General features: G+C 40.8%; 1 long non-coding RNA gene across 1 annotated transcript; it reads left to right on the plus strand.

Moving 5' to 3' along the window:
* Window positions 1-1098: 1098 nt before the first annotated feature.
* LOC127536561 (uncharacterized) lies at window positions 1099-14519 on the plus strand. Its single transcript, XR_007945596.1, has 3 exons — window positions 1099-1848; window positions 13502-13539; window positions 14125-14519. It is a non-coding gene; the product is annotated as an uncharacterized LOC127536561 (long non-coding RNA).
* The last annotated feature ends 11236 nt before the right edge of the window (window positions 14520-25755 follow it).

Below are 25755 nucleotides of genomic sequence, written 5' to 3' on the forward strand. Positions count from 1 at the left end.
CAAATTTATGTTACGATGAGTGACAAGTTCTCAGAGAGCGTAATAATGATTATAATATTGTGCTGATGACATTTTTTTAAAACAGAATTTTTCCTTGAGATTTGACTGTGCAACATACCAATTCAGTCCTAGAGAAGTACTCTTTAACATGTCACTGCAAATGAGACAAGAAGCTGCTGGGAGTAACCTCTTACAAATGTAGCGTTTGCACTGCGAGGGGCTTAAAGAATGTGGGTTGTTGAGGCTTGCACATGGGTGACACGGGGCGACGCTTGGCAGAGAGGGAATAGGGAGCGTGGGTGAAGCCTCCTTGACCCTGAGTAACGCAGTGGGTGTGGACGGGTGGGGGTGAGGGTGGCCTTTCCGGGGCGCTAAGTGCTCTGCTTGTCCAGCCCTGGCAGGTGAACTGGCAGGGGCTTCACCCTGAGGTTGGAGGGCTCAGCACTGAACACTGGCACTGGATAGGGGTTCTGGGATACATCCTGACTGAGGATGCGTGTGTGTGTTTTGCAAGCGAGTGTGTTGATTCAGCTTGTACAAGTGCATATACATAAGAACACATGCTCATATGTGCCTGCTCGGTGTGTATGGTTGTGTCTCTCGGTGTTTAGCCCCTAAATGATGAACACCCTGGTAGTACCAGTTGGCAGATGGGGACCCCCGGCCCTCTCTTAGAGTGGGGTAACATGCTGACGAGTGTTTCAGAAGAGGCTCGACAGGCTCTACACCGCCGCATCCTAGGGGCCTCTAACCTCTCTGTCGTCTCTGAGGGGCCCTACCGAGCCTGTGCGGTGGCCTTTTCCAGTCGAAGGAGCGTACAGTTGCTGCCCCCAGGACCCCGCTTCTCTACCTGGCATGAGGGTGACAAAGAGGGCAGGAGGAGTCAGCGGATACGAGAGTTCACCTGGACAGGACAGAGAGGAGTAACACGCCAGGCTACATCGCCCCGCTTCCCAAGCTGACATGATAAGAGCTGTTCTTGAGAGCCACTTTGACCTGTTTTCTCTTTATGAGGAGAAGATAATCCTTGCCTACTGAAACACGTTTGATGCTGAAGTGTGTAACACCTTCTGCGCCACATTACAAGTGAATCCTGTCACCGCATCCCTGCTTTGATTTCATCTTTTATATTTTTTTGCTCAAAGTCGCGCACTTTTATGCTTCCACCTCACCATAAACACGTGTATGACAAGTTTATAATTGTAGCTCCAAATCGGCGTGTTGGTGTGTGCCACATGGAGGCAGAGGAGGCCATAATTGGCATTCCTACCTCTGTGTGCCAGCCGGCTCTCTCTCCTCTCGTCAGAGTGAGAGTTGACAAAGAGAGCGCCAAGCGTTTCCAATCCCACATCCCTCACTTTTTTTTTCTTCGCGGCCTGTGACGAGAAGAAGGCGAGATATGTGTGTGCGAGTGTGTGTGTTTTGGATTAGTGTCTTGCTGCACAATAAATCTTTGTTAAACAAATGCAAAGCAGATGGCACCGTGGTGTCTCCACCGTGAGGAGAGAAAGAAAGAGAGAAGGGGAGAGAGAAAAAAGGAGGAAGAAAGAGAAAAAAAAACACGCCTACTCCTTATTCTCATCCTCCACAGACACACTGATCACGCACATTACACAGACGGTGACTGTGTTGAGCTGCAAAACACTTAATCCTGGAGTGGAAGCTAAAGGTGGTGTCTGAATGCTGACGGACACCCAAACACATTCTGTTCATGAGAGAGAACATTTTGTTTAATATCAAAAGGGACCGTTAGCGTGCCTGTTGATATTAATGACACAGCTGACATTTTTTTTTGCCCCAACGCACATGAAGAAGACGTGACCAGGCCACGCACCCCATTAAAATAAGGTAAGGGGAGGTAGAAGACTTTGTTATGTCTGTACCTTTTCATGTAGAAGTGGCCTTTTCTGCGTGAGGCCGGCCATGCTCGGCCCCGGCTGTCGCTGATAGTTATGGATCCTTTTCAAACGCTTGTGTGCTCCCTAACACAAAAGAACGAGGAGGCCCCTGGGCGATATTGTGCACAGGAGCAGCGCTACAAGATGGCCGGAGACAGTCACGTGGTGAGACTGATTTGCTCGTCATGAAGCGACACAGAGGAATCCGGTGACCATTGTCCAGATCAGACAAGTCTCGCAGACAGCGGGAGGGCCACTATTGGATTCAGGGCAAATACAAAAATTCCTCTGTTTATGCTTCTCGATGAGTTATTTATTTTTTGCTCATTATAATATTCAACCTGACATCATGTCCAGTCGGCCCTGTGTAACCTCTGTGAGGAATCATGGGACGCTCATTTAAAAATAAGAATATGAGAGAGCATAGTCATAATTATGATGATAGGTGACAGTGTTACTGAGCCAAACATCATTGCAAATGACAGCAGCCTGTGTGTTTTTATTTGTATGCTGAGCATAATACTGCATAAAGTGGAAATGTGCTCCTTTGAATTACCACAAATATTGCTCACAGATATGAGACTTCGACTGATTTTAACTATTCTGCTTTGCACATCCATAGTATTTTACCTTCACTGACCGTGGATTGTGATTAATGAACTTATTATGCGGCGTACACCAGGGACTTGATTATTTACATATATTTAGGAAGTAGCCAGTGTAATGGAAAGAACCATTACCGGTGCTGATGATCCTAACATCAAGGTGCTGTTCTCCTCATCTGAAAAAGCTGAGACTCACTCATGGCATATACTTTTAGACTGTCTGACTGGTAGGCCAGATTGAACCGCGTATTTCAGCACTGCAATCTTTACTCCTTTCATCTCACCTGGAAATGGAGGGAAAGCATCACTTAACATTGCAGCTTACCACACAATTACCTGAGTACCTGTTCTCACTGCAATTACAAGCCCAAGACAAATAATTAGTCTGACAAATGACTGCTGGGCACATCGCCCTTGTTGTGGTTGAGCCGTGTAATTTGGAGCCCCAGCTCCGAATGCTGGCACTACGGTGGTAATTAGCGATCGGCGATGTAACTTTACACCCGCGGAGAGTGTATGTGCACAAGTGTGTCAGTGTGTGTGCACGACTGCGCATACCACTGTGAGTTCATGTGTCACCGTAGCCTCGGCTGCAATCATAAGCTTCAGAACCTGGAGTCTGGGTTGCAGGAATCTCTGCATGTCGGCCCTGATCTCCCAGTCAGTGACACAGACAGCAGCAGCCCACCTGCCAGCCTGTCACGTCTCCCCAGCGAGGGGCTGACACCATATTGTCAATGCCACAGATTGAACGGCGATCTTTTTACAATCCCCCCTTCACTCCATCTGCCATCATCTGTGGTCTGTCTGCACATCGTTGTGTGTGTATCTGCTCCTTCCTACCTTCCTTCCTTCCTTCATTCACTCAGCCGCGGTTGTCACAGCTGACAGCGGCTTGTCAAATGTTCCTGCAGCTGCAGGTTCATCCATCATTAAACGGCTGAGGAGAATTGAAATCATCTCTATCAGAGCCCTCAGGTAGTGTTAGCGCCTTTGGAGATGTGGGTCTGTAGACTACGAGGCCTCGCTTGTAGAAGGCATCATTACTTCCACATCTGTCAGATTTGAGTAAAAGGTTACATGGTTAGAGGAAAACAGAAGACTCGCACTGGCAAATTCAGGATGATAGAGTAAAGTCATAAAAGTAATTTGAGCTGTCTGCTGAGATACATCAAGTCTTGCTTTCTTTCCCACTGAAATGCGCAGTCATATCTTCACACAACACGCATCCACATCCACATCCACATATAGCTTAGCCTTTTTATTATAAGCATGCACAAACACAAACAAACATTCCCCTCCTTTACACACATGTTTTTGGGTTCCCGCGGGGCCTCTTTAAGAACATGGGTTCTCAGAAGTAAATGGATCGCAGGTGTTTTCTTCCACATGAGAGAGGAGATTTAGCAGGCACACAGACCTGACCTCTCTGTGGGGATTAAGTGCAGGTAAATCCGGGGTGTGTTCCTGGCCTGGTCCCGGCAGCCTGGGAGGCCATGTCTGACTCCCTTTAGTGAGTCACGGACGCCCTGGAGCTGCAAACACACACCAGGCGGGCGAACCTCCACCCTGGAGGGCAGCACCCAACCTCACAATGAGCGTCACACACACTCAGACACACATACCGGCTGCAGCACAGGTGTGGAGCCAAGCAAAACAAAAATATTCCTAATTAGGTTATTTTTTAATCTATGGAGGCGAGGAGCCTAATTACTACAAGGTGTAAATACAGACGTTTCCATATTTACCACTGAAATAACAGAATGCTACGGAAAAACAAAAGGGAGGATCAGGGAAATGTTAAACACAACAGAAAGAGAAAAAAAACTCCAATGAGAATTAACAAACAAAGCCCTTCGTTATTCTTATCATGCTATCTGATCAATCTATTTTTGTTCCTCAACAGCTCTAATCTCTCTCCCACTCCCTCCCGTGTTGCGCTGAGAAACATTTTTGCACTTCAGAGATAAAAATCACAGTCTTCTCATCCACTCCTCTTCTTTTGTCTCCATTTCACACAACAAAGAGATAACACACCCACATGTGACAAGTCCACCCACATCCATCAAACTTCGCTCAAATCCGCCAGCAATAGAAAACAAAGGGATGACTCTTTCATGAAAGAACGGGCCAGAGAGCATCGATCTCTCTCAGAGAGGCTAAACAGTGAGAGATTGAGTGGTATGGAATGGAAATGTACAGACCTGCTATGCATTTTAGATTCCCTGTACACCATTTTTTATGCCCCACTTGTAGCAGCAGTTTCACATGACGTGAAGTATTCTAATTTCACTTAAACCCATGCTGTTTTTGGTTGGTTTCTCCATCCTCATTCTTAGGATAAATTACTCTGCATTTCAAAGACACTTCAATCAAATAGTGTGGCCTGTGTCCAATACTGTTATCTTCTTCTCTCTGGATTTTTTTTTTTTTTTAGATAAAGTTTGTTTCTCTCTTTCTTTTATCAGATCAGCCACAGATGCTGTAGCTGCTTATTATCATGTACTTCCGCTGTTGATACAGTCATAAATGTAAACCAGAGCACAACCTGTGGTCTACAGGAAACTTATAAAAGGAAATGCTTAAGTGACAGCAAACATTTATTCTGGGAAATGAGAAAGGTTTTATGAACTCAACATGAGGTAATTAATTATTTGTTGGTAGTACAGCTGATTTATTTTAAAAATGGAGCTGATTGCTGTTCATAGCTGGTTCACTGGCACCAGTTTCTTTGAGAGAATTGCTCTTTATGCAGAGCGTTGACAGTGTGTTTTGTAGATTATGTGTGAAAGATGGACCAATGAGCTAATTATTGTTTTCGTGCAAACAGCCTGCATCATCTGACAAATAAAACATACAAGCTGAGCTCCTGTTTCATGAAGCAGTTTCCTCTGAAACCCCAAAATATTGTTTTTTCAGCAGTTTGACTTGTCATAAGACCAACATTAGGGTGGTCATTAAAAAAACTACATTACTTCACTCTAAATCTCATTCACAGATTACCAGAATTGTAATTTTATATTTCATATCATGCATGAAGTAGTAGGAAAGGCTTTCACTCTAATTACTACCTGCTAAAAGGTTAGTTACGTTTATGCACCACATCTATTTGGTTAGGTTTCGAGAAAATAGCACAGTTTGGGTTGAAGTACAATAAATGGTAACAAGTTCTGCCTCATCCAGTATGTGACTGGTTGGTTGAGGAGGTGTGATGGTGAAACAATAAAATAAAATGCAAATTATCTTGATTTGATGCATGTTTGTGATATGTCACAAACACATGTAATCTGGCAGAAAATACAGTTCCCTAAAAACAGTATTGAGAATGAAGTTTAGTTGTATAGGAACATTATAACTGGGAGACAGGAATGTGCACTAATGTAACACTGACAAGTGCTTTTCATGTATGCAGCTGGCGATCATTTGCACTGCTTTCAGAACAAATAAGTATGTTTCAGGAATAATATTTTTACTTAAAAATGCTTCAAACACATGAAAATTACAAATGTGTGACAGAATGAAACTTCACGGACAAGAACTGGGACAGAAGTGTATTTTTTGTTTTTCTAGTTTTTGGCTTGATGGTTAGCACTGTTGCTTTGCAGCTAGAAGATCCCCGGTTCACGTCACAGCCTTTCCGGGAGCTTTCTGTATGAAGTGTACATGTTCTCCCTGGTCATGCGTGGGTTTTCTCCAGGCACTCCAGCTTCTTCCCACAGTCTAATATATGCTGAGGTTAATTGATAATTCTAAATTGTCTGTGGATGTGAATGTGAGTGTGATTGTTTGTCTGTATATACAGTCCTGCCTTCTCCCTAAGTCAGCTGGGATAGACTCCAGCCCCCCGTGACCCTGATGAGGATTAAACAGTGCATAGATAAAGGATGGATGGAGCTTTTGTTGACTACAACTCCCACAAATAACAGGTAACAATAGGAAAATAAGATAGGAATGATATACATTTTTGTGAAATGGCTGTAACTGAAATACAATCAGGTGTAAAATTAACTCTGGCTGTGATGAGTGGCCACAAGTGGAGGAAATTCTTTATTTTTGGGAACTGCTTGCCCAGAATAGTAGCAGTGAGTTTCCACTGAAAGATGCTGCCGTTGTAAATACACCCTGGAGGAAAAAATTGAATATTTCAAAACTTATCCAACCTAAAATTACACAAGTAGAGGTAGATGAGAAAATATGTTTGTAGCCTGGCTGGTCTGACCCTTTAATACCTTCTAAAAGCAATAATTGTTGTAAAATGAACAACTAGCCATACAGACACTAAAACATGTCATCATTTTGATTCCTGTAAAAACCACTTCACTGACAGTGAAACAAAGACATTAACTCCACAACAGATGAGCTACCAGCAATGTGATACAACAGAAGAGAAGAAGGAAAAAGGTCAAGGTAAACTGGACCAGAGATTTAAAATGTTCATCACAATCGCAGCTTGCCATCAGCTATTAAGCGTCCGGCAGCGGACAGCCACACAAATCCAGGCCTGACTGCCTCTCACAAAACCTCCTTATCTCACCTGTCCACCTGTCCCGCTCACTCGTCCATCTTCCACCCGCCGACCGCCATGATTGCATCTTTAGTGTTACTACCCAAGCGACAGCTCTGCTGCAAAAGCAACATAAAGTCAGCCATTAAAAAAAAGTGTATTTATTATTTCTGAGACACAAGGAGACAGCAGAGAGGATTGCCTCCTCCTTTGGCCATGTAAGGGTACAGTGATGGAGATGATGCTGAAATCAACAGTGTGTTAGCAGACGGATCAATGGTTTATCTTGTTTGTCTGGCTGGTTTGTGACGTTGTGAATGTTTTGTTTGTGTCATGATAATTTATTTCTATCGGAGCTAAGTAATGACGTTAAAATAAAAAATTAAATATGTGAAACTGAATCTTGAGTATGCTTGCTTATGTCCTCATAGGGATTCTAAGGAAATGGAAGAGATTATTTATCAGACAATACAAATGTAACACAAGGAAGTTATCATTGTAGGACAATATTAATATTTACCTCCAATTGTGAAAGACGCATTATCTGCAAATTTTCAGTTTACATTAAGAGACATATATAATAGTTTTCCTTTAATGAAGTGTTTAAATCATCAAAGATCAGGAGCCACAGTATACAAGTGTGCAAAAAAATAACTCATTTAGTAAGAATATTTTATTGCTGGATTACTTCTCATTTTTGATGCATTAAAACTGTTGCTAGTTTGAACTCCTCTTCATAATGGACACTTTAAAGTATAACATGCATCACATTTTATACACAGAACATACACTACCGTTCAAAAGTTTGGGGTCACCCAGACAATTTAATGTTTTCTGTGAAAACTCACACTTTTAGTCATGTGCTAGCATAATTGCACAAGGGTTTCTAATCATCAATTAGCCTTTGAAAACCATTAGCTAACATGATGTAGCATTAGAACACAGGAGTGATGGTTGCTGGAAATTTTCCTCTGTACCTCTATGGAGATATTCCATTAAAAATCAGTCGTTTCCAGCTAGAATACTCATTCACCACATTAACAATGTCTAGACTGGATTTATTATTCATTTAATGTTATGTTCATTGAAAAAAACAAGCTTTTCTTTCAAGAATAAGGACATTTCTAAGTGACCCCAAACTGTTTAATAGTAATGTATTATTTTAATGTAAGAATTTCACTCAATTGTTTACCACCAAATACAGTATTTAATGTTGGAAACTTTACTTGTTAAAATGCATTTCACTACAGATTGTAGAATATATGCTTTTTTTTAGTATATTTAGAGTTGCTCTCAAAGTGACAGACAAATTTTAAATATACAAACTGGTGCAAATATTTTCAAGAGTGGCCCTGTCATCAGTGCTTCAGCCTTTCTGGTTTAGTTGTGGCTGTGATGTTAACTAGTTGTTGTAGTTACCAGCTCCAACTCCAGTTCTTTGAGCAGGAAATAGAGCAGTGCAGGGTTTATTATATTAGCCTATACGGTGAATTTTAAGGTGAGGGTGGAGATGTGGGAGTGCACAACTTGATAAGTGCATCAATAGGACAGAAAAATGAGTGGTCTTCTCTAAATTCAACCAATCAGTGACATTGTTTTTCAGACTTGTTCCAACCCTGAAAGAGGTTCTACGAGGACAGCTCTTGCAGTTGGAAGATGTTAAACCTCTGGGCCACCTTAAGGTCCTTGCACTGGAAACATGCTGATTTAGTGAAATTTTTGAGCACAAAGAGCAAGTGGAGGTTTGCACTGCACAAATATACTACTGTTACACTCTACACAAAAAATATTAAGATCAAACAACTCATACTCATACAATATTCTAAAGAATTAAAAAAACTAGGGCTGTGACTTTAAAGTGTTTATTTCGATTAATGACAGAAAAAAATAACGTGTTAAAAAAAATAATGCATTTAATTCTTCAGTTCCCTTATTTCTGGCACAGTGGTAACACTGATGAACACTCCAGCCTGGTAGGTGGCACTAATAAACCTAAAGTCTGTTTACCAACCATGAAGAAGACGCACAGGAGAAAGCTTGATGAACAGTATATATACGTAGACGCCTCATAGGCTGTAGAGAGGCGTGCCTACAGCGCCGCCATCTTGAAAAGGGGCCAGCAGAGGCAGCGGTGGATAGACATCTACGGAGGCAAGAGGTACTTCTGAATCTCAAAGTGGAATTATTTGCTGAATTTTGAACCGATTGCCAAACTGTTTGATTTTTTAGAAACATCACACGTGTAGCTACTATACAAGGTGCTCGGATATTTTTTACAATGCTGGTTTTGCCACTCAACACTTAAGCTACACACTATCTCCCTCTGACTCCAGCATAGTTATTCAAACAGCAGACGAGCTTCGCGAAAGATGCCAGACTTCTGTTCAGCCTCTGGATGCTCTAATGAGCGCTGTAAGGAAACATGAGCTCGTGGGATTACTTTTCACAATTAAGATGTATGTAAGGAATAATATATTGTCTCCATGTCTGGCTTCTACCCATGATCTAACCAGATCTCTACATCATCCTGTGTATTACACAGCTGATTACCGGTGAAATAACTGATCTGAGACAATTTTTTGTTTAAAATTCGATGTTATGAATCTAGCGTTCCTAGCAACACCCTGTTACAAAGACAAAAAAACAGACTTACTACAATAATTGGTGGGTTAGAATACGGCATCTGATAGATCTAATAATAGCCCTGATTTATGATGGAATTATTTTTGTTGTAGACAATTCTTTATCTCTGGCTACTTTTCTCACATGTTTAAGCTTTCCCAAAGAACGTGATTTATACACATGATATAATAGTAATAGTAGTAGTAATAATAACAGTAATAATAATAATACCTATAAAATAATAGTAATAATAGCAGTAATAATAGTAATAATAATAATAATAATAATGATAATAGTAATAGTAGTAGTAGTAATAATAGCAGTAATAATAGTAAGAGTAATATAATAGTAGTAATAATAATCATAATCATAATCATAATAATAATAGAAGTAATAGTAATAATAATAATCATAATAATAATACCAGTAACTGTAATATAAAAAATAATAAACAATAATCATACAATATTATAGGAATATAATGATAATTATATGAATAGCAATAACAGTAATACAGTAGTAGTACAAGAATACAAATATAATAATTGTAATCCAATGCAATGTAAAGCTGTAAATGTAAATTCAATAAAAACCTGAGCACATCTGAACATTTTCTATTTGTTTTTTCTGTTTGTTTTTTTGTTAGTTTTTTCTATCTATCTATCTATCTATCTATCTATCTATCTATCTATCTATCTATCTATCTATCTATCTATCTATCTAGCATGTCTGGCGTTTGTTACAAGCAAACCCCGTCAAAATTGCTTGAGAATTGAGTGATTTATGACAACTTTAATTGTATAAGCACATCATTCCTCTATGGAAGTAATGCATTGTAGGAGCGAGTGGCCCCGATCCAAGATGGCCGCCCTGCAGACATGCCGCTGGAGTGGGCGGCCGCAGCCAATGAGGCGTCTACGTATATATGTCTATGAACAGTGAAGGAAGACAAGACTGCAATAAGCTTGTTCAGCTAAAAGTTTTCTTTAAAAAAATCTTCCACATGGCAGTTTGGATAAAAGTGTGGTTTTTACCGGAAGTCTTGCAACAAAAAGTTTTCTTTTCACAGTAGCACTTCAAGCCAACTGTATCACTTCAATGTAAAACATGTTGCCATTAGCACCAGAGCTAATGTTAGCTACGACAGTCCTGGCACCAGCAAGCGGCGTGGCCATCCCATAATAGACCAATTTAGAAGACATGAAAGTGCTTGAGTTTGCAAAAAGTCTTAAACTGTTGAATATAATCGATGGCTGGTATAAATGGGCTAACAGGGCTAAACCCTCCCAGGCCAACACAAAAAAGATGAGAAATTTATTTTTCAAATAACTTACAACAGATTGGTTTAAGTTTAGGTGAAAACAAAGGTAGCAACAGCACCAATCAGTCAAAAGAAAAACATAGAATATCTCTAAATGGGCTTATTTTTTACAGCCCCAGCAGATACAGTCCGCTTTCATTCATTTCGTTCTTGTAAGTGATTGACAGGTGTCATGTCCCACCCCGTGATTTACTGAGGATTTGGACTAACTTCGGTCAGCCCACAGGCCTTTGACGCAGCAAGAAAAGGTTAAGCTATGGCGGGCGTTAGCATGAACAAGGTGGATTATTTGCTTTCATGTCCATTTTCCTCAATGTCTTTGGAGGAAAAGCTGGAAGTTAAGAGACTGGGATCACATCGGCCGTCGATGTGAGCTTCTTTTCAAATAAGGTAGGCCCATGTTGACCTATCAAAGGACTGTGACACCTTGTTTTTGCTGAGGTCATCCGTTGTAGTGAAGGCGTGTTTTGCACTACATGTCGCCAAACAGTTGTAATAAGACAGTTGCAGCAAGCTATCTGTGGGCAGTCGTTGCAGTTGGAACACGTTTTGTAGTGGTGTGTGTGTGTGTTTGTGTGAGTGAGAGAGAGTGTTGATGTAGAGCACTAAAAAAGTATAGTGTACCTGTAATTGATGTAACTGTGGGTATCATAGGTGATGTTACTTTTGCAGCTGTGTTAACCATTTAATCGGTATTATGCATTTGTTAGCCCACCCAACAAATTTCACCACCAGCTGCCACTGATAATCGCTGCACAGATAAATATATGTCAGGGTAGAGACTGCGATTTGGTAGAATTGGAGTTTCTACCAGTAGAGATTGCGATTGGAGTCTCTACCGGTAGAGATTGCGATTGGAGTCTCTACCAGTAGAGTTTGCGATTGTAATCTCTGCCAGTAGAGATAGAACTTTAAATCTGACCCCTGCCCTGACCCCTGACCCTAACCTTAAAAGTCTAACCTTAGCCCTGACAAATCTCTACTGGTAGGATTGGAGTTTCTACTGGTAGAGATTGCGATCACAATCTCTACTGGTAGAAACTCCAATTCTACCAAATCACAGTCTCTACCATGATATATACATGATACTACCATTTTTGCTGTTTAAGCTCATGTATATGTCTATTTATTGATTCAGTCATCAACCAAAATATATTTTGAATTGAAGAACTTTGCCTATTGTGTCAAATATTGCTCTAATTAATTAAATAAATTGTTTTTAAATGCATCCCACCAGACAAAAAAAAAAACTTCTTCTTTTTGGCAATATATTGATTTTAGGAATATTCTGATTACCACCTTATAAAAATGCACCTTTAACTTATATTACATATGTTATGCATCATGTGTAAAATTTATTCTAAATCCATGTCTTCTGTCAGTCCCCAAATGGAAAAAAAAAATCACAATCTTGTATTTCATTATTCAGTGCTTAACAGTATTGTGTTCATGTCATGCAAGCTAATCCACCTTAATTATCACATAATGCTACTTACACATACAATACAGAAGCTACTGTCTTGTGTTTTCTGTAATTAGGAAGTAAGGAGTGTTCTGTGTTATAGTGCAGGACTTCTTTTTGGACAGAAGCGCAGTTCAGTGCGCTTAAGCCCTGCAATGTTTTTTTTCTACCCTGTTAGAACTGACTGTATCTGTGTTGTCTTCTTTGGTGCCGGCGGCATAAAGGGCTTTAAAGTCAACGGGTGTCGTGCTACTTCCACCAGGCAGCCACCCGTCTCTGAAGCCAACATGCGTCACACTTATTGACGGAGGAAGTTCCACGTGTTTCTGCAGACAGCCCTGTCTGCCTGCGCTTCCCCTTCACTGTGCCCAGATCCATCCCTACAGAACGAGGTCAAGCCTGCATAATGACCCTAACGAGTCAAGATTCACCGGATTAGATTATTTCAAAGTGCTCGCCAAGCTACGGTTTTGACAACAAATATCCCCGAGCCAGAGAGTGATGGTCATTCCCTGGCTGCTTCTGACATCGTAAAAACAATGTGTTGATTTGGATTTCACGTTCAGCCGCTCGTTGCGTCCACACGGCTTATGCGGAGAGATATGTCATTCCGGGGGTTAGGCTAATTTCAGCCAGGCCATTTTAGATGATGTCAGTGGGCGAAGAAGAAAATGGAGCTGACCTCTCATGCCCCACGCTGCTATGCTGCGTTAGACTTCCCCTTCACCAAATTTGGTAAATCTGCCGCATTTATTTTCCCCAGTGTCCACTTCATTATGGCACGTCGCCGATATCGGGAGCACCATCCCATGACAGATCCTCCACCAGCAGAGCAATGCCGTCCTGCTTGTTGTAATGCAAAGAGATGCGAGCATTTGGTTCAAAAATAAAACACATTGCTTCGTCTGTCAGTCTCCTCTTCAGGAAACATTTGGTGAAAATGTTGTCCTAATCTGCCTTGTCTTTGGCTGTAATTATCAACCCTATACTATAACCAGGCCTCTGCCTCAGTCTTCTTACATTGTGTCTCTTTTGTGTTTCGCTTTTCTCATCTGTTTTTTTGTTCCCCTTTCTGTCTTTTGATTCCAGCGGATTGAAGAAGAACAGGCCTGATTGTCTCGCCTGAGGTAAGATTTCATAGGTTTACATATCAAAGTCTATAAATAGATAAGAGCTTTTGAAAGGGAAAGTGAGCAGAAAGAGGAAAGTGTGTGTGTGTGTGTGTGTGTGTGTGTGTGTGTGTGTGTGTGTGTGTGTGTGTGTGTGTGTGCTGATTTGTGCCTGCCAGTTTGTTTGTATGTCTCCATGTGTATGCACGTGTGTGTGTTTGTATGTGTGTGTGTGTGTGTGTGTGTGTGTGTGTGTGTGTGTGTGTGTGTGTGTGTAAAGATGGAGAGGCTTTCCCACTTGCATACACAGCGAAAAGAGCCTCCACCAAAACAAAAGGGATTATGGCGTTTCAAGGGTGTTGTGTTTGCTGTGTTTATTCACATAGCTCATGGGGCTGCGCAGGACCGGCAATGAATGTCAATGTCAGGGAGCGAAAACGCTGCAACACAAGATAAATATGATGAACAATAAACACAGATTAAGGCTGAATATGTCACGCTACATCACGTGCAGATCCCAAGTCTCATGACATTAAGTAACCCTTGAAAGTGTTGACATGATCATGTTAAATTAAGAAAACGATGATGCTTGTTTGCCTCCAGTGCACTGCCACAGACGGGACCTTATTCATACGGATACTTCAGCAAATTCAGGTGTCACACCTGCTTAATCCGGTCCTCGAAGTCGCAGCGGTGGTACAACGGGGAGTGGACCATATTAGCAAAGATCATCACAGCGCGGAGAAGAAGAAGCGAGAAGAATGCATCAAGTACTGTAGTTGATGGAGTTGCTTTGAATAAACTAATTAGGCTGGAGTGTGTATTTTGCAGCAGGTGCAGTCTGTATTGCAGGTGCAGCAATACTCTCTATTAATGTGCGGGAAGTACAATATCTACGTAATCAAAGTGATGGCTCAGCAAACACATTCTTACCTATACATTTTTCCACGGTAGAAAAAAGTTGGGCAGTGTCTGAAAGATAAAGCCTAATGTGCACAATATTGCAACGTGTTAGTTAACAACTGTAGCCTTAACTTTAAGTTAACCGATTGCTTTTCCTTTCCCCCCCTTTTTTTGTATTTCCACATCTAATTACACTTTCATTCATCAATGTTGATTAATAGGTCCTGTGGCACGCCTGCCTCATTTTACTCTCAATTAAGCTGGTTGATGCATGTTCTCATCAAGCAAGATGCATTGGCCTGGTTTACTTGAGGCGCTATTAGTGGACACTGTAATTAGTATCCCAGCACATAGAACTTCCCCCACCTCCTGAGCCCCTCTCCCCGAGCTGCCATCCCTGGCCTCTTTTAATGCCTTCCAAATAATGAAGATAACAGAATAGATGAGGGACGAGCAGTCCGGCTCACGTTAATCATCTTCCTCTCTGCAGTTTTTTTTCTTCGTTTTTTTCCCCTCTTCTCTTTTAGTGGAAGAATTATGGCTTGTAAAATCACCAAACTCCCAGTGTCTTGACAAACCTCTTTTGTGTGCCAACCACTCCAGCTCCTCCCCGCATTTTCCTTATCAGTGGGGAGATGTATGTCTTTATCACATTTCACACTCAAAAGGGAACAGCCAGCTTGATATGTTTGCCAGTTACTAAATGTGGGGCTTTATCGAAAATATCAGTCTAAGTTGTGCACATTAGCCCTCATGCTCTTTGAGAAGCCACTTTAAAAGAGGGCTGATTACACGCTTGTTGCTGTCTTGATACCAGCTTCAGCGCTGGAGCCCCTTTTTCTCGCTCAGCCAGCTTTCCCAGAGCGCTCTTCTGCCTCTGATTCCCTGCACTTCAAGGGATCTCTCTGAGGAGGGCTCTGGGGGCCTCAGCAAAGAGCCCGGCTGGGTAGACGGAGACTAAAGGATGGGTGAAAGATGGAAAGAGATGGAGAGAGATGGAGAGAGAGGCAGCAGGGGTAATAAAGCCAAGACAAGCAGATAGAAAGAAGAGGAGCCGCACGGCAGCAGCGTGGCCGCTCTTTGTGCTTCAGACGCTGTAGCGATGGCCACGTCTCGTCCCCATGTCTGTGCAGACGGCTCCCATGGGCCCCTGCGCCGAGCTTGTAAGTGCTAATTGGGCCTGTTAGGGTCAGCAATTAGCCGGCTGCTATTGAAGGATCCTGACAGCCGGGCCTTTCACAGCCCCGTCATTCTTTTGGGGCAGAGAGAGAAACAGCAGAACATAACATGGACAAGGCTGACGCTCAGACAACCAACAGACAAGCAGCAGAGGAAGACAAACCAATAGGATATCCCACAATGCAATGTGCTGAGGGTTAGGGAGAAGGGACAGTATGAGGCAACATGGCTCTTATTGACTTCAGTCAGAAGTGGAAGGACTGATGCAACTCTCTTCTGCAAGAAATAATGCATCAACTAGCACTTTTTCTCTTCCTCTATCAAATGAATAGTTTGAAAATCTCTTCAAGTGGGTTGTGGTGCCGTTTCACTTGCTGTGGAGTCTGACTTTGTACTGCAGTTACTGAGCCACTGTCTTCACTGTTTCCTTTTGTGGTGTAGAAGAGGTTACTTACCATTATGCAAGTACAAGGACAAGGAGGTCTTATAAGGCAAACAAATCTCTCTAAAAATACATCTGATTTTTTTTTCTTTTTTAAGGAAAAGAAAGTTCATATTAACCTTCTATACACCAAATTTTGCCAGTGGATTTAAAAGGATTGTTATCTTCAAAAGAATGTCAAGATTACAGCTCTTATCGGAGAAGGAAACTGCAAAAACAGAAAGAATTACCAGATTTTCAACCTCCCAGCAGTCTTTGAAATAATCCTCTGTGACGTGCTGTTACGTCTAGAAAATGATCTAAATCTAAACTTAAATTGTAATATTTCTTTAAAATCACTTCACTCTACAAATAAACCATTTGTACCAGATCCTTTAAAAAACAAAAAGTTCTGTGCCTCACAGCACAACTGAGAAGCCGTGAGTGACTCAGCTGCAACCAGCAGATTCTGGGACCTTTTCTGATAAACTGCAGAAATACAGATATTAGAGAAGTATGGCAACAAATGTGTGACACTGGGAGCAAAATAAACATACTTAATTAATAAAATAAATGCAGCATCACTCAAAAATACTACATAAGATAAGTTTTCAGCAAGTCTACAGTGAATGTGCAGACAACTAAGTAAGTAGTGAAATATTAATAGAAAAACCACAATTGTTTCTTGGAAACATGTTGTGGATCATTCCAGAATTGGAGGACATTTAAGCTTCACAATTTCTGAAAAAATAAACTGTCTCTTTAACAATATTCTGCTACATATTCATCAGTTATAGGTAATAAATCAAAGGCTTGATTGGCTTAGCTTACACATCAGTGGTACCATTTTTATTCCATGTTTTATTTGTTGTTTGTTAACCCTACTCTAATCACAGTAACAGGGTTGCTAATCCATGCTAATGTTTGCTTTTTTTCAGGAGTAGAAGATAGATATTTAGCTAGTTGTTGCTGCTGACCAAGAGGACAAACTTACTTGTGGAAAAAGTAAAGGAAAAGGCAAAAACAATTTGTCTTCTCCTGATAATATGCATATCAGTGTGCATGAGGTAGAGTCAGACATTTAATGAAGGTTGACTATGTTGTGAAAATATGAAAAATAGTAGAGAGGACATAACTTCAATCTACCTATTTTTTTTTTGGAAAACTGTTTGCTGAGGTTTGCTGTTCACATTTCATGTGATTCACTGTTTTCCTCTTCTTCTACCAGCTACAAAGGGTTCATGGTTAATAATTATTTAAAATATTATGTTGACTCAAAAATGTTCTCAAAATTTCAAGAGCCATCAATGAATAAAACAACCAAAAATAAAGAAGATTTAAATTTCACTTGAATTGCTTTATTTGAGATTCAATTTGGTCATCATAGTGGTGGGACAACAGAAAATTGACATTTTAGGGGGACCTCCAGACTTATTTGGTATTTTAAGTGTTTTCAAACATACATTCTTTTCTCCTATTTTTTTTATTTTTTATTTTTTTTAGATTTGGTGTCGGTACGAGTAAATTTACACAACAACTGCATGTTTAAGTATTTTGTAGATGGATTATTTGAAATCTGATGCCCTCCCGTTCTGGAATGACTCTTGTACATGTTGATTCCAGATATTTTTTCAAATTTTTTTACGAAATAAATAACAAAGACATACATAAACAAATAACAAAACTTTCTTTTCTCCCTTTTTAAAATGATTTATTGCATCCTAACTTTAATGCAAAACACATTTCCGAGTTCTCTCTACCTGTAGCCGTGGTTGTATTGTTTCCTTAAAGGGACAGGACTTTACATTAACCCACAGTCAGAAAAAAAATGTGACAAGAGCAAATCAAACACCCAGAAACAGTTGTAGGGTTCAAAGGTAAAACATTTGTTAATTCTTAATGGTAAATAAGGATGAAGGAAAAGCACCTGTAAGCACCAACACTGGTGTAAGTGTCTATGAGACGTTAGTGACAGGAGGTAAACTGCCCGGCAATCACTGCAGCCATGCGGACACTGACGAGGCTCCCTAATGAATATGACAGGGGGTCATTAGCAGGTTTGGCCTCTCACAACCACAGCTGTCTGCTATTGTCTGGCCTTCCAGTTCATGTGTGCATGTTTGAGATTTAGGAGGGAGCATCTGCTGCAGGCTCAGCAGCATCGTGGCAGAACGTACCAGTCACTCTTTTCTTTATTTTCTTTATTGACACGTACAACACACATTACTCAACATTTACCAAATATGCCAGTGCTAGCCATGTGGGTTCCTTTTCACCTGCAGATGGATGACATGATGTTCTAATACAAATGAAGCAGCAGGTTAAGGAATACAAATTCAGGAGAGAAAGACAGTAGATGTTTTTGCAGACAAACATTATAAGGCAAAAGAAAAAGAAGAAAGCCAGCACTCCCAAAATGTTTATTCATAAAAAGGTGGTTATAAGAATGGATTTGTTGCATTGCAATCATCAGTTCTCGATTCAGAAGATTTATACACTGACGAGGATCTATCGATCTATTGGCTGTAGATCGATAGATCGATAGACAGCCAATAATCAGAAATTGCATATTTTACCCACAAATCTCATTATTATTTTGCCAAGAAGCAAGTTATGTGACGATCGGCGTACGTTTGTCTGTCTGTCTGTCTGTCCGTCTGTCTGTTAGCAACATTACTCAAATATGGACAAACAGATTTGGATGAAATTTTCAGGGAAGGTCAGAAATGACACAAGGACCAAGTGATTTGATTTTGGCAGTGATGCGGCTTATAGTCCGGATCCATGGATTTGTGAAAGATTTCTGTATCACTGCGAGACAGTGGCACAGCCACTGTAACCATGACAACAAGTGAATACTATGTCAGCTGCCTGCTGACGATCACATGATTGCGATTCTACTGCAAATCAACTGTTCTGGACCACAAATTTTTTTAAAGATTTCATCCACTGGAAATCATACATTGACTGAGCAGCCTTGGTGGAGTACTGCGCTCTCTGAGTGCTTTTCTCGTTTAGTAATGTTATAGTCTATGATTGATAATGCATTTTTTATTTGGCAATGTAAAATCAATGATCAGAAATTGTATGCTCCCATTACTTGTTACTTGTAATTTGATTAATATTAGGTTTGAATTTGATAATATAAACACAAATGTTTTAATAATAGCAATACAAATACAGCATTTAGCAACAAATATGTGATCAAACTGCAGTCAAATCTTGCTAAACAGAGACTTAGATTGCATTTTAATAAACGTCCAGCACAGTCATGCTAATGAATCCTGTCATGAAATATACCAGAGAAGAATAGCACCAGAGTATAGTCATTTTATAAAAGCAAAAGGCCACTCAATGCAGTGCTTCACAGTGATTTTAAAACAGCTTCCAGGGCTTGATTCTGCTTCGCATCATGCCTAACAGTACCTCTTAGCTCTTTAAATTCAGTGTAAAGCGCAGCCTCTCATCGCTTATACCTTACATCAAATAAGACCTTTTACCACAAATAACGAACGAGGAGCATTGAGTGGTCGGTATATAAAAGACAGCAAGGTTACAGAATATTTGCCTTACAAGTGGTGCTCAACATGTATCTGTGCATTATCTCTATATTATACACAAGTTGAAAAGTTTGTCTCGATGCATATTTGTGCTAAAGAGCAGAGTAGGGGAAAAAAACGGATCAAAATGTATGGCATCAGCCTGAAGTTGTCATAGCAACACTGTCATTGTTTTCTTTAAGCCTTTCATTTTATATTATCATTGAGTGAAGAGGAGAAGTTACCTCCAGTGTATGTGTGTGTGTGTGTGTGTGTGTGTGTGTGTGTGTGTGTGTGTGTGTGTGTGTGTGTGTGTGTGTGTGTGTGTGTGTGTGTGTGTGTGTGTGTGTGACAGTAGGGACTTGTTGTGCTGTGAGAGAGTGATGGGTTAGGCAAGATGACAGGCTGGCACAGGGGGCAAGCAGGATGGCGACTGAACATGCTTGGATCTGGGGAGAGGTGTCAGTCCTGCAGCCAGCCAAGCAGAAACACACAGGAACACTTAGGAAAAGGTGATTCAAAGAGGAAACAAACAGTAGCTCCACTTCAGATATTCCTGTGAACCTGAAGGAAGTGAATAAAGGCGCTAAAGAAGCTTTCCTATCCCGTAAAACAATTAAAAAATCACACATTTGTTTGCATTTCTCTTTTACCCTGGCGTCTAATTAACTATAATTCCTGCTTCTAATAAAATTTCTCATCAAAAACTGCCAAATAAAGGAGCTTCATTGCAAACAAATCCCATAAAACACTAAATGAATCTGTTTTGATGGCATCAAACAATCTGGCAACATTGATTTGATGTTTTGCCTTCGCCGTAATGACAAAACAAAATGGAATTTGCCCCAACTCAGGCCAGTGTCTTGTTGAATGTGAATTCCATCAACAAAAAGCAAAAAGAAGACATACCAGCTGTTCAAATTCATAGGTGATGTATCGTGCTGCGGGCTTCTAGTCATCATTCAACAAAAAAGTAAAAAATCCTCATGGTCACAGTCCATTTTTTACATAAAACAGCATGAGGGGTTTTTAAAGAGAGATGCTCAACTTGTAGTCTCTCTTAGTCATGGCTAAAGAGCGATTTTGCTTCAGCTTCATCGTTTACGTGGAGCAAGGGGGGAAATTAATCAAAGCTGAAGAGTGATTTTTTTTTCATGCGGCTCCCTCGGAGAATAAACATCAATAAACATTACTTAATACCCCACAACACAACCCCGCAGGGTCCCATTTAATTTCACTGGTGGAGAACGCCTAAAGTGCTACTGTTTTACACCAAATTACATACTCTGAAAGTTCGAAGAGGCAGCTAGTTTTCCCGCCCTTGAGAAAGAAATTAAATTAGCTCAAATAAAACTGTGGGTGAAAAAAAAAAGGCGTACAGTAAATGCAGCTATTTGTCCTCAAAAGTTCAGTTTGACACTCGAGTTGTTATTCGCTAGTCTGAATTACTGTGTCTTTCGAGGGGCCTGAGAAATTCCAAGTTAGCACAAAAATGAGCAACAAAATTATCCATCAAGCCGTGACATGCACAGCTCGCTTTTTTTTTTCTTTCTTGTAGCCGCTCAGTGTTCACATCATCCTGAGCTGTCATGTTCACCCGGTGACAAAGCATCACAACATTTCACACTGTACTTTTCACAACACACTTTTTACGAAACCGTCCGTACGGTAAGTTAATTACTGCACGATTGTGTGGTGCCTTATCAACAGATAATAGGATGTAGATATGAGTGTTTGCTGCCCTTTAGCATGAGTTTCTCCTGCAGCTTGCGTACACACATGCTTTCCATTTAAACCCCGTGGTTGAAGGTTACAGAACACTGTCAGCACATTATGCACCCGAGTGGTGACTTTATACAATATGTCAGTTTGGAAGCAGACATTTGGCAGGCAAGTTGTCAACCAGGTGTTGTCAGCTCTGTGTGTTTAACACAGTTTGACCTCGTGTCAGACTTGAAATGAATGTGTCATATTTCATCATGCTTCTCCAAGATGTTCCAAAGAATCCGGCAGACATTTCAGCATGTCGACTTATCTGGTATCATCAAACGCAGATTGTCTACACGTGGGAAAATCACCGTTGAAAACTGTCAATCAAAGCTGTCATAAGCTCTCGTTTGATTTTTGTCCTCTGTGTCATGTTTTTTTAAAAATCACTTTTAACAGTTAAAAACAGCTGCTTTGATATCTTGGGGATTTTTAAGCTATAATTTAGTTCATTTTTCATCACTGCAGGGAAAAAAAATGGCAAAGTTTTAACAAGTGAACCATAGGGAGCAGTGTTCCCTTCAAACTGAAAATGCTTTCTGACATGACTTCATCACACTGACCAGATAATAACATCTTTAGTCCCCAGAAATATCATTGATATGAGCAGGTCACAAAGTTTCAGCTGCAAATGACATCACAGTCACAGACTTTGCCAGAGTCCCTGCAGAGTCCCTCAAAGTTAAGTCCCCCAAAAAAGCCTCATTATAGCAGTAGACACGGGTTGAGTTTGTGTACTGAGTAACACGCCGGACTTCCAAAACCACAAACACTGTGCAATATGATGAAAATAAATGGTCAACTAATGCCAGAACTTATCCCTGCTGTGGTCGGACACTTTTATTGTAAAATACAAAAAAAAAACAAAAAAAAAACGAAGGGAATGATAAAAGAGCATTCTGATCCAGATTCACTAATGAGCTGCAGGAACCTGTATCAAATTATGATCGTGAGGGAGCTGGAGTTTTGAGCATCTGATAGCTGTGTTTTTTCTTGTTTTTGGTGGAGTTTTTTTTGGAAAAAGAACACCTGTCATCCCTGGCCGTCCATCCCTCCGTCCGTCCATCGTTTCCCAGAAGCCCTGGAGGGAGGGAGGGCGGCCCGTGATGAACGAGCGGCGCTGGCGAACACCCAAGGCACTGATATCTGATCCGCCTCCCACATCCCAGCACAAGCAGAAGGACAAGCATAAAAAAAACTAAATATGTCACATCCAAGTCTTCAAAACAAGGAGAGAGAGAGTTTAAGAGATGAGAGCTGTGTTTCCTGTTACCCCCACTCCTCGATATTCTCCTCCTCCTGCTATTTTGATTTAGGAGCTGAGCCACTTTAGCAGAGATATGGGAGGGGCTGAGAAAAAATAACAAGCCCTACCAACAGATTAAGCCTTTAGGAACATGATATTGGAGAAGATACTATATGATCTAAGAAAACACATTTCAAAGGTTTACATGATCCTGTAACTGTGTGTCATTTGCATGATATTAAGTGTGAATGAATTTAACTGGTTATGTTCGGATTTTTTTATAAAACGTATTTTACCAGGAAGGCAAACTACAAAATTCTACATTAAACAGTGGCTTCTCAAGAAATTAACCCCATGCCTCCTTCACCACATTCAGTCTGATGCCCTTTAGCTCATCAGTAGATGAATTTTGAATCTTTGCAGATGTTTCCATGTCCACTGTGCATACAAAAAAATCCAGTTTTCAGCAGAACTCCAGGCTGCATTAAAAAGTGACCATTTGCAGGAGTGTAGCTGATAACTACCAAAACTGAGACTGACAACTGACAACTGTGGGCAGCACACTTAAAAAAACAGCTTTATGAGTGCTCCATGGTTTTACAGACATGTCTCCATCTTGCTCTGTAAATACAGAAACTGTGTATTAGCTGTTAAAACAATTACTTTCTTTTCCTTCCACATCATTCTCAGGCTTTTCAACCATAAAGTCGAGGCCACACAGAACAAGTAGGAACAAACAGAGAAACATAGAAACAGAGAGTCAGTTAGTGCGTTGTGTTTTTCTTCATGTGTTTACAGAGAATGTCCTTCAGTTGGATCTAAGCAGCTGTGTCAGCAGGCATCCTGCCTGCAGACGGGCCTTTGATCAACACACTGAGTCCTTACAAGCTGCTCTGCTGCTGACCCTGACCTCTGACCTCTGTGAAGCCCAAAGAGCACACAGTGTCCCTACAGGGAACACTGAGGTACTGCTTGATTTATTTTGTTTGTTTTCCATGACAGTCTTTCTATCATTGAAATGCTAGTGCTCTAGATTCATTAAGTGCATATTTTCAAGCAGCGATTCATAGCTGGCCTATGGCTACTCACAGAAAAGGGGAGAAATACATTTCTAATTAAAAATAAAGTGATGCAAAGCAGCTTTTCACATAGAAATTTATTTTTTTGTATTATTCTGAGATCATATCTAGACAATGTAAGTTGTGATGATTGTTACTGCACATGGTTGGAGGACTATTATCCATTCCATCCCTTATCTATATAACTCTTTATCCTCATTAGGGTCACAGTGGGGCTGAAGTCTATCAAAGCTGACTTAGGGAGAAAGGAGGGAACACCTGGACAGGTCACTAGTCTATCACAGGGCTATACATGACTCTCTCCGGTGTGTTATCCTCCAGCTACCTCCATAGAGACAAACAAGCACACTCACATTCATACCTACGGACAATTTAGAATCACCAGTTAACCTCAGCATATTTTTTGGACTGTGGGAGGAAGCTGGAGAACCCGGAGAAAACCCACACATGCACAGAGAGAACATGTAAACTCCATGCAGAAAGATCCCAGGCCCAGGCAACACACTGTTATGATTCTAAAAAATATCATAAAGTAACTTTAAAGTCTTAAATTTGAATGGCTTGTTTCATTATCACTTATGCTTTGGATTTCAGAGAACTAACATGAACAATGCTCATCAACAGCTTACCTAAAATCTCAGACATTATCCAACAAACATTTGGGGGATGAAAAAAGATTTTTAATATTTTGTTGACTCTGCACATGATAAACTAGTTACACTGCATGCTAGTTTTATCTTATGTCATATCACTAAAGTTATTGACAATATTTACAGCATTTAAACATTTAAAGATTTTAAAATACATGTGAAATTCTGTAAACAGCTGCACTTGTGTCAACTAAGTTAGAAAAATACCAGCTTGAATGTGGGAAATCACATTATGAAGAAATCTGCTTCCTGCTATGATCCTCTTCTATTTTTTTCCTTCTGCTGATGCTGTGTGAACACTCCAGTCCTTACATGCTTACTGCGAAGGATGCTGCAGGAAATGCTGCTGGCAGCACTGGAGCACAAACTGCTGCATGCAACAGGAAGACATGCACAAACAAACGCACCGCAACATGAGAAGAAAAACACACACATAAGCACTATATTCAAAACTCAGGCATAGCACAACAGTTTAATGACTTTTGATCTGCCTCACATGCATTAACATATTCCTCCTCTAAGCGTTCCAGTCATGCATTATCAATACCCGCATATTGCCAGTTTCAGTCTGTGACCAACAAAATCAGAGGTCAAGTTACCATTTTTTTCATGTAACTTAGTTTAGAGATTTGCTCAAAAGCATCTTTGCAGTCATTGGAGCAGAGAAGGAGCATACTGTATTACCAAATTGTCTAATTCTGGCTTTCAACCTGTGACCCCTCATCCTGAAAAAGCTACTTGTCAGCTGTCGTATCACATTTGACGACAGGTATTTTATCAGCGGACCTGATTTAATTTACATCTCGTCATCAGATCTGCCTTTAGATACCTGGATAGACTGGTCACTGGACATCATCTCAGTGTCAGTGACTTTTCCGCACCCCCAACTAAAAAAGAAAGAGGGATAATCTTTAAAGAAAACTGATAAGCTTAACATTCACTGCACAGTGCATTTCATTTTCTCCTCTGCAGGGATAGAATATCAAACAAAAAAAAACATGAAATGTGTTTTAAATCACTGGAGGACGATGACATGATTGTTCCCAGCGTGCGCACGCACGCGCGCACACACACACACACACACACACACACACACACACACACACAGACAGCACTTCCTTTTTCTTTTTCCCCTCCCTTGTACGTAATCTGCAGAACAATCACACAGAAGCCACACATCACAGTGACAGAGATGCACCTCCTCTCTACCTCTCAGTATCGATCTCCCATCCAATCTAAATGACCCTGTTAACCATTCCCTTAGCCCACCCCGCCTCTCCTCTTTACTACCCCTCACCGCTTTGAGCCCTACTTAGCGGCAGCACTAACCCCACCACCACCACCACCACCCACACAACTCCCACCCTCCCACCTTACTCCTCTTAGTTTAAAATGGCCCGGTGTGAAATAACTCACATCACTACAAGAGGGATGAGGTCATTAGAACATG

Source organism: Acanthochromis polyacanthus, chromosome 12 (genome assembly GCF_021347895.1).
Source record: "Acanthochromis polyacanthus isolate Apoly-LR-REF ecotype Palm Island chromosome 12, KAUST_Apoly_ChrSc, whole genome shotgun sequence".
NCBI lineage: Eukaryota > Metazoa > Chordata > Actinopteri > Pomacentridae > Acanthochromis > Acanthochromis polyacanthus.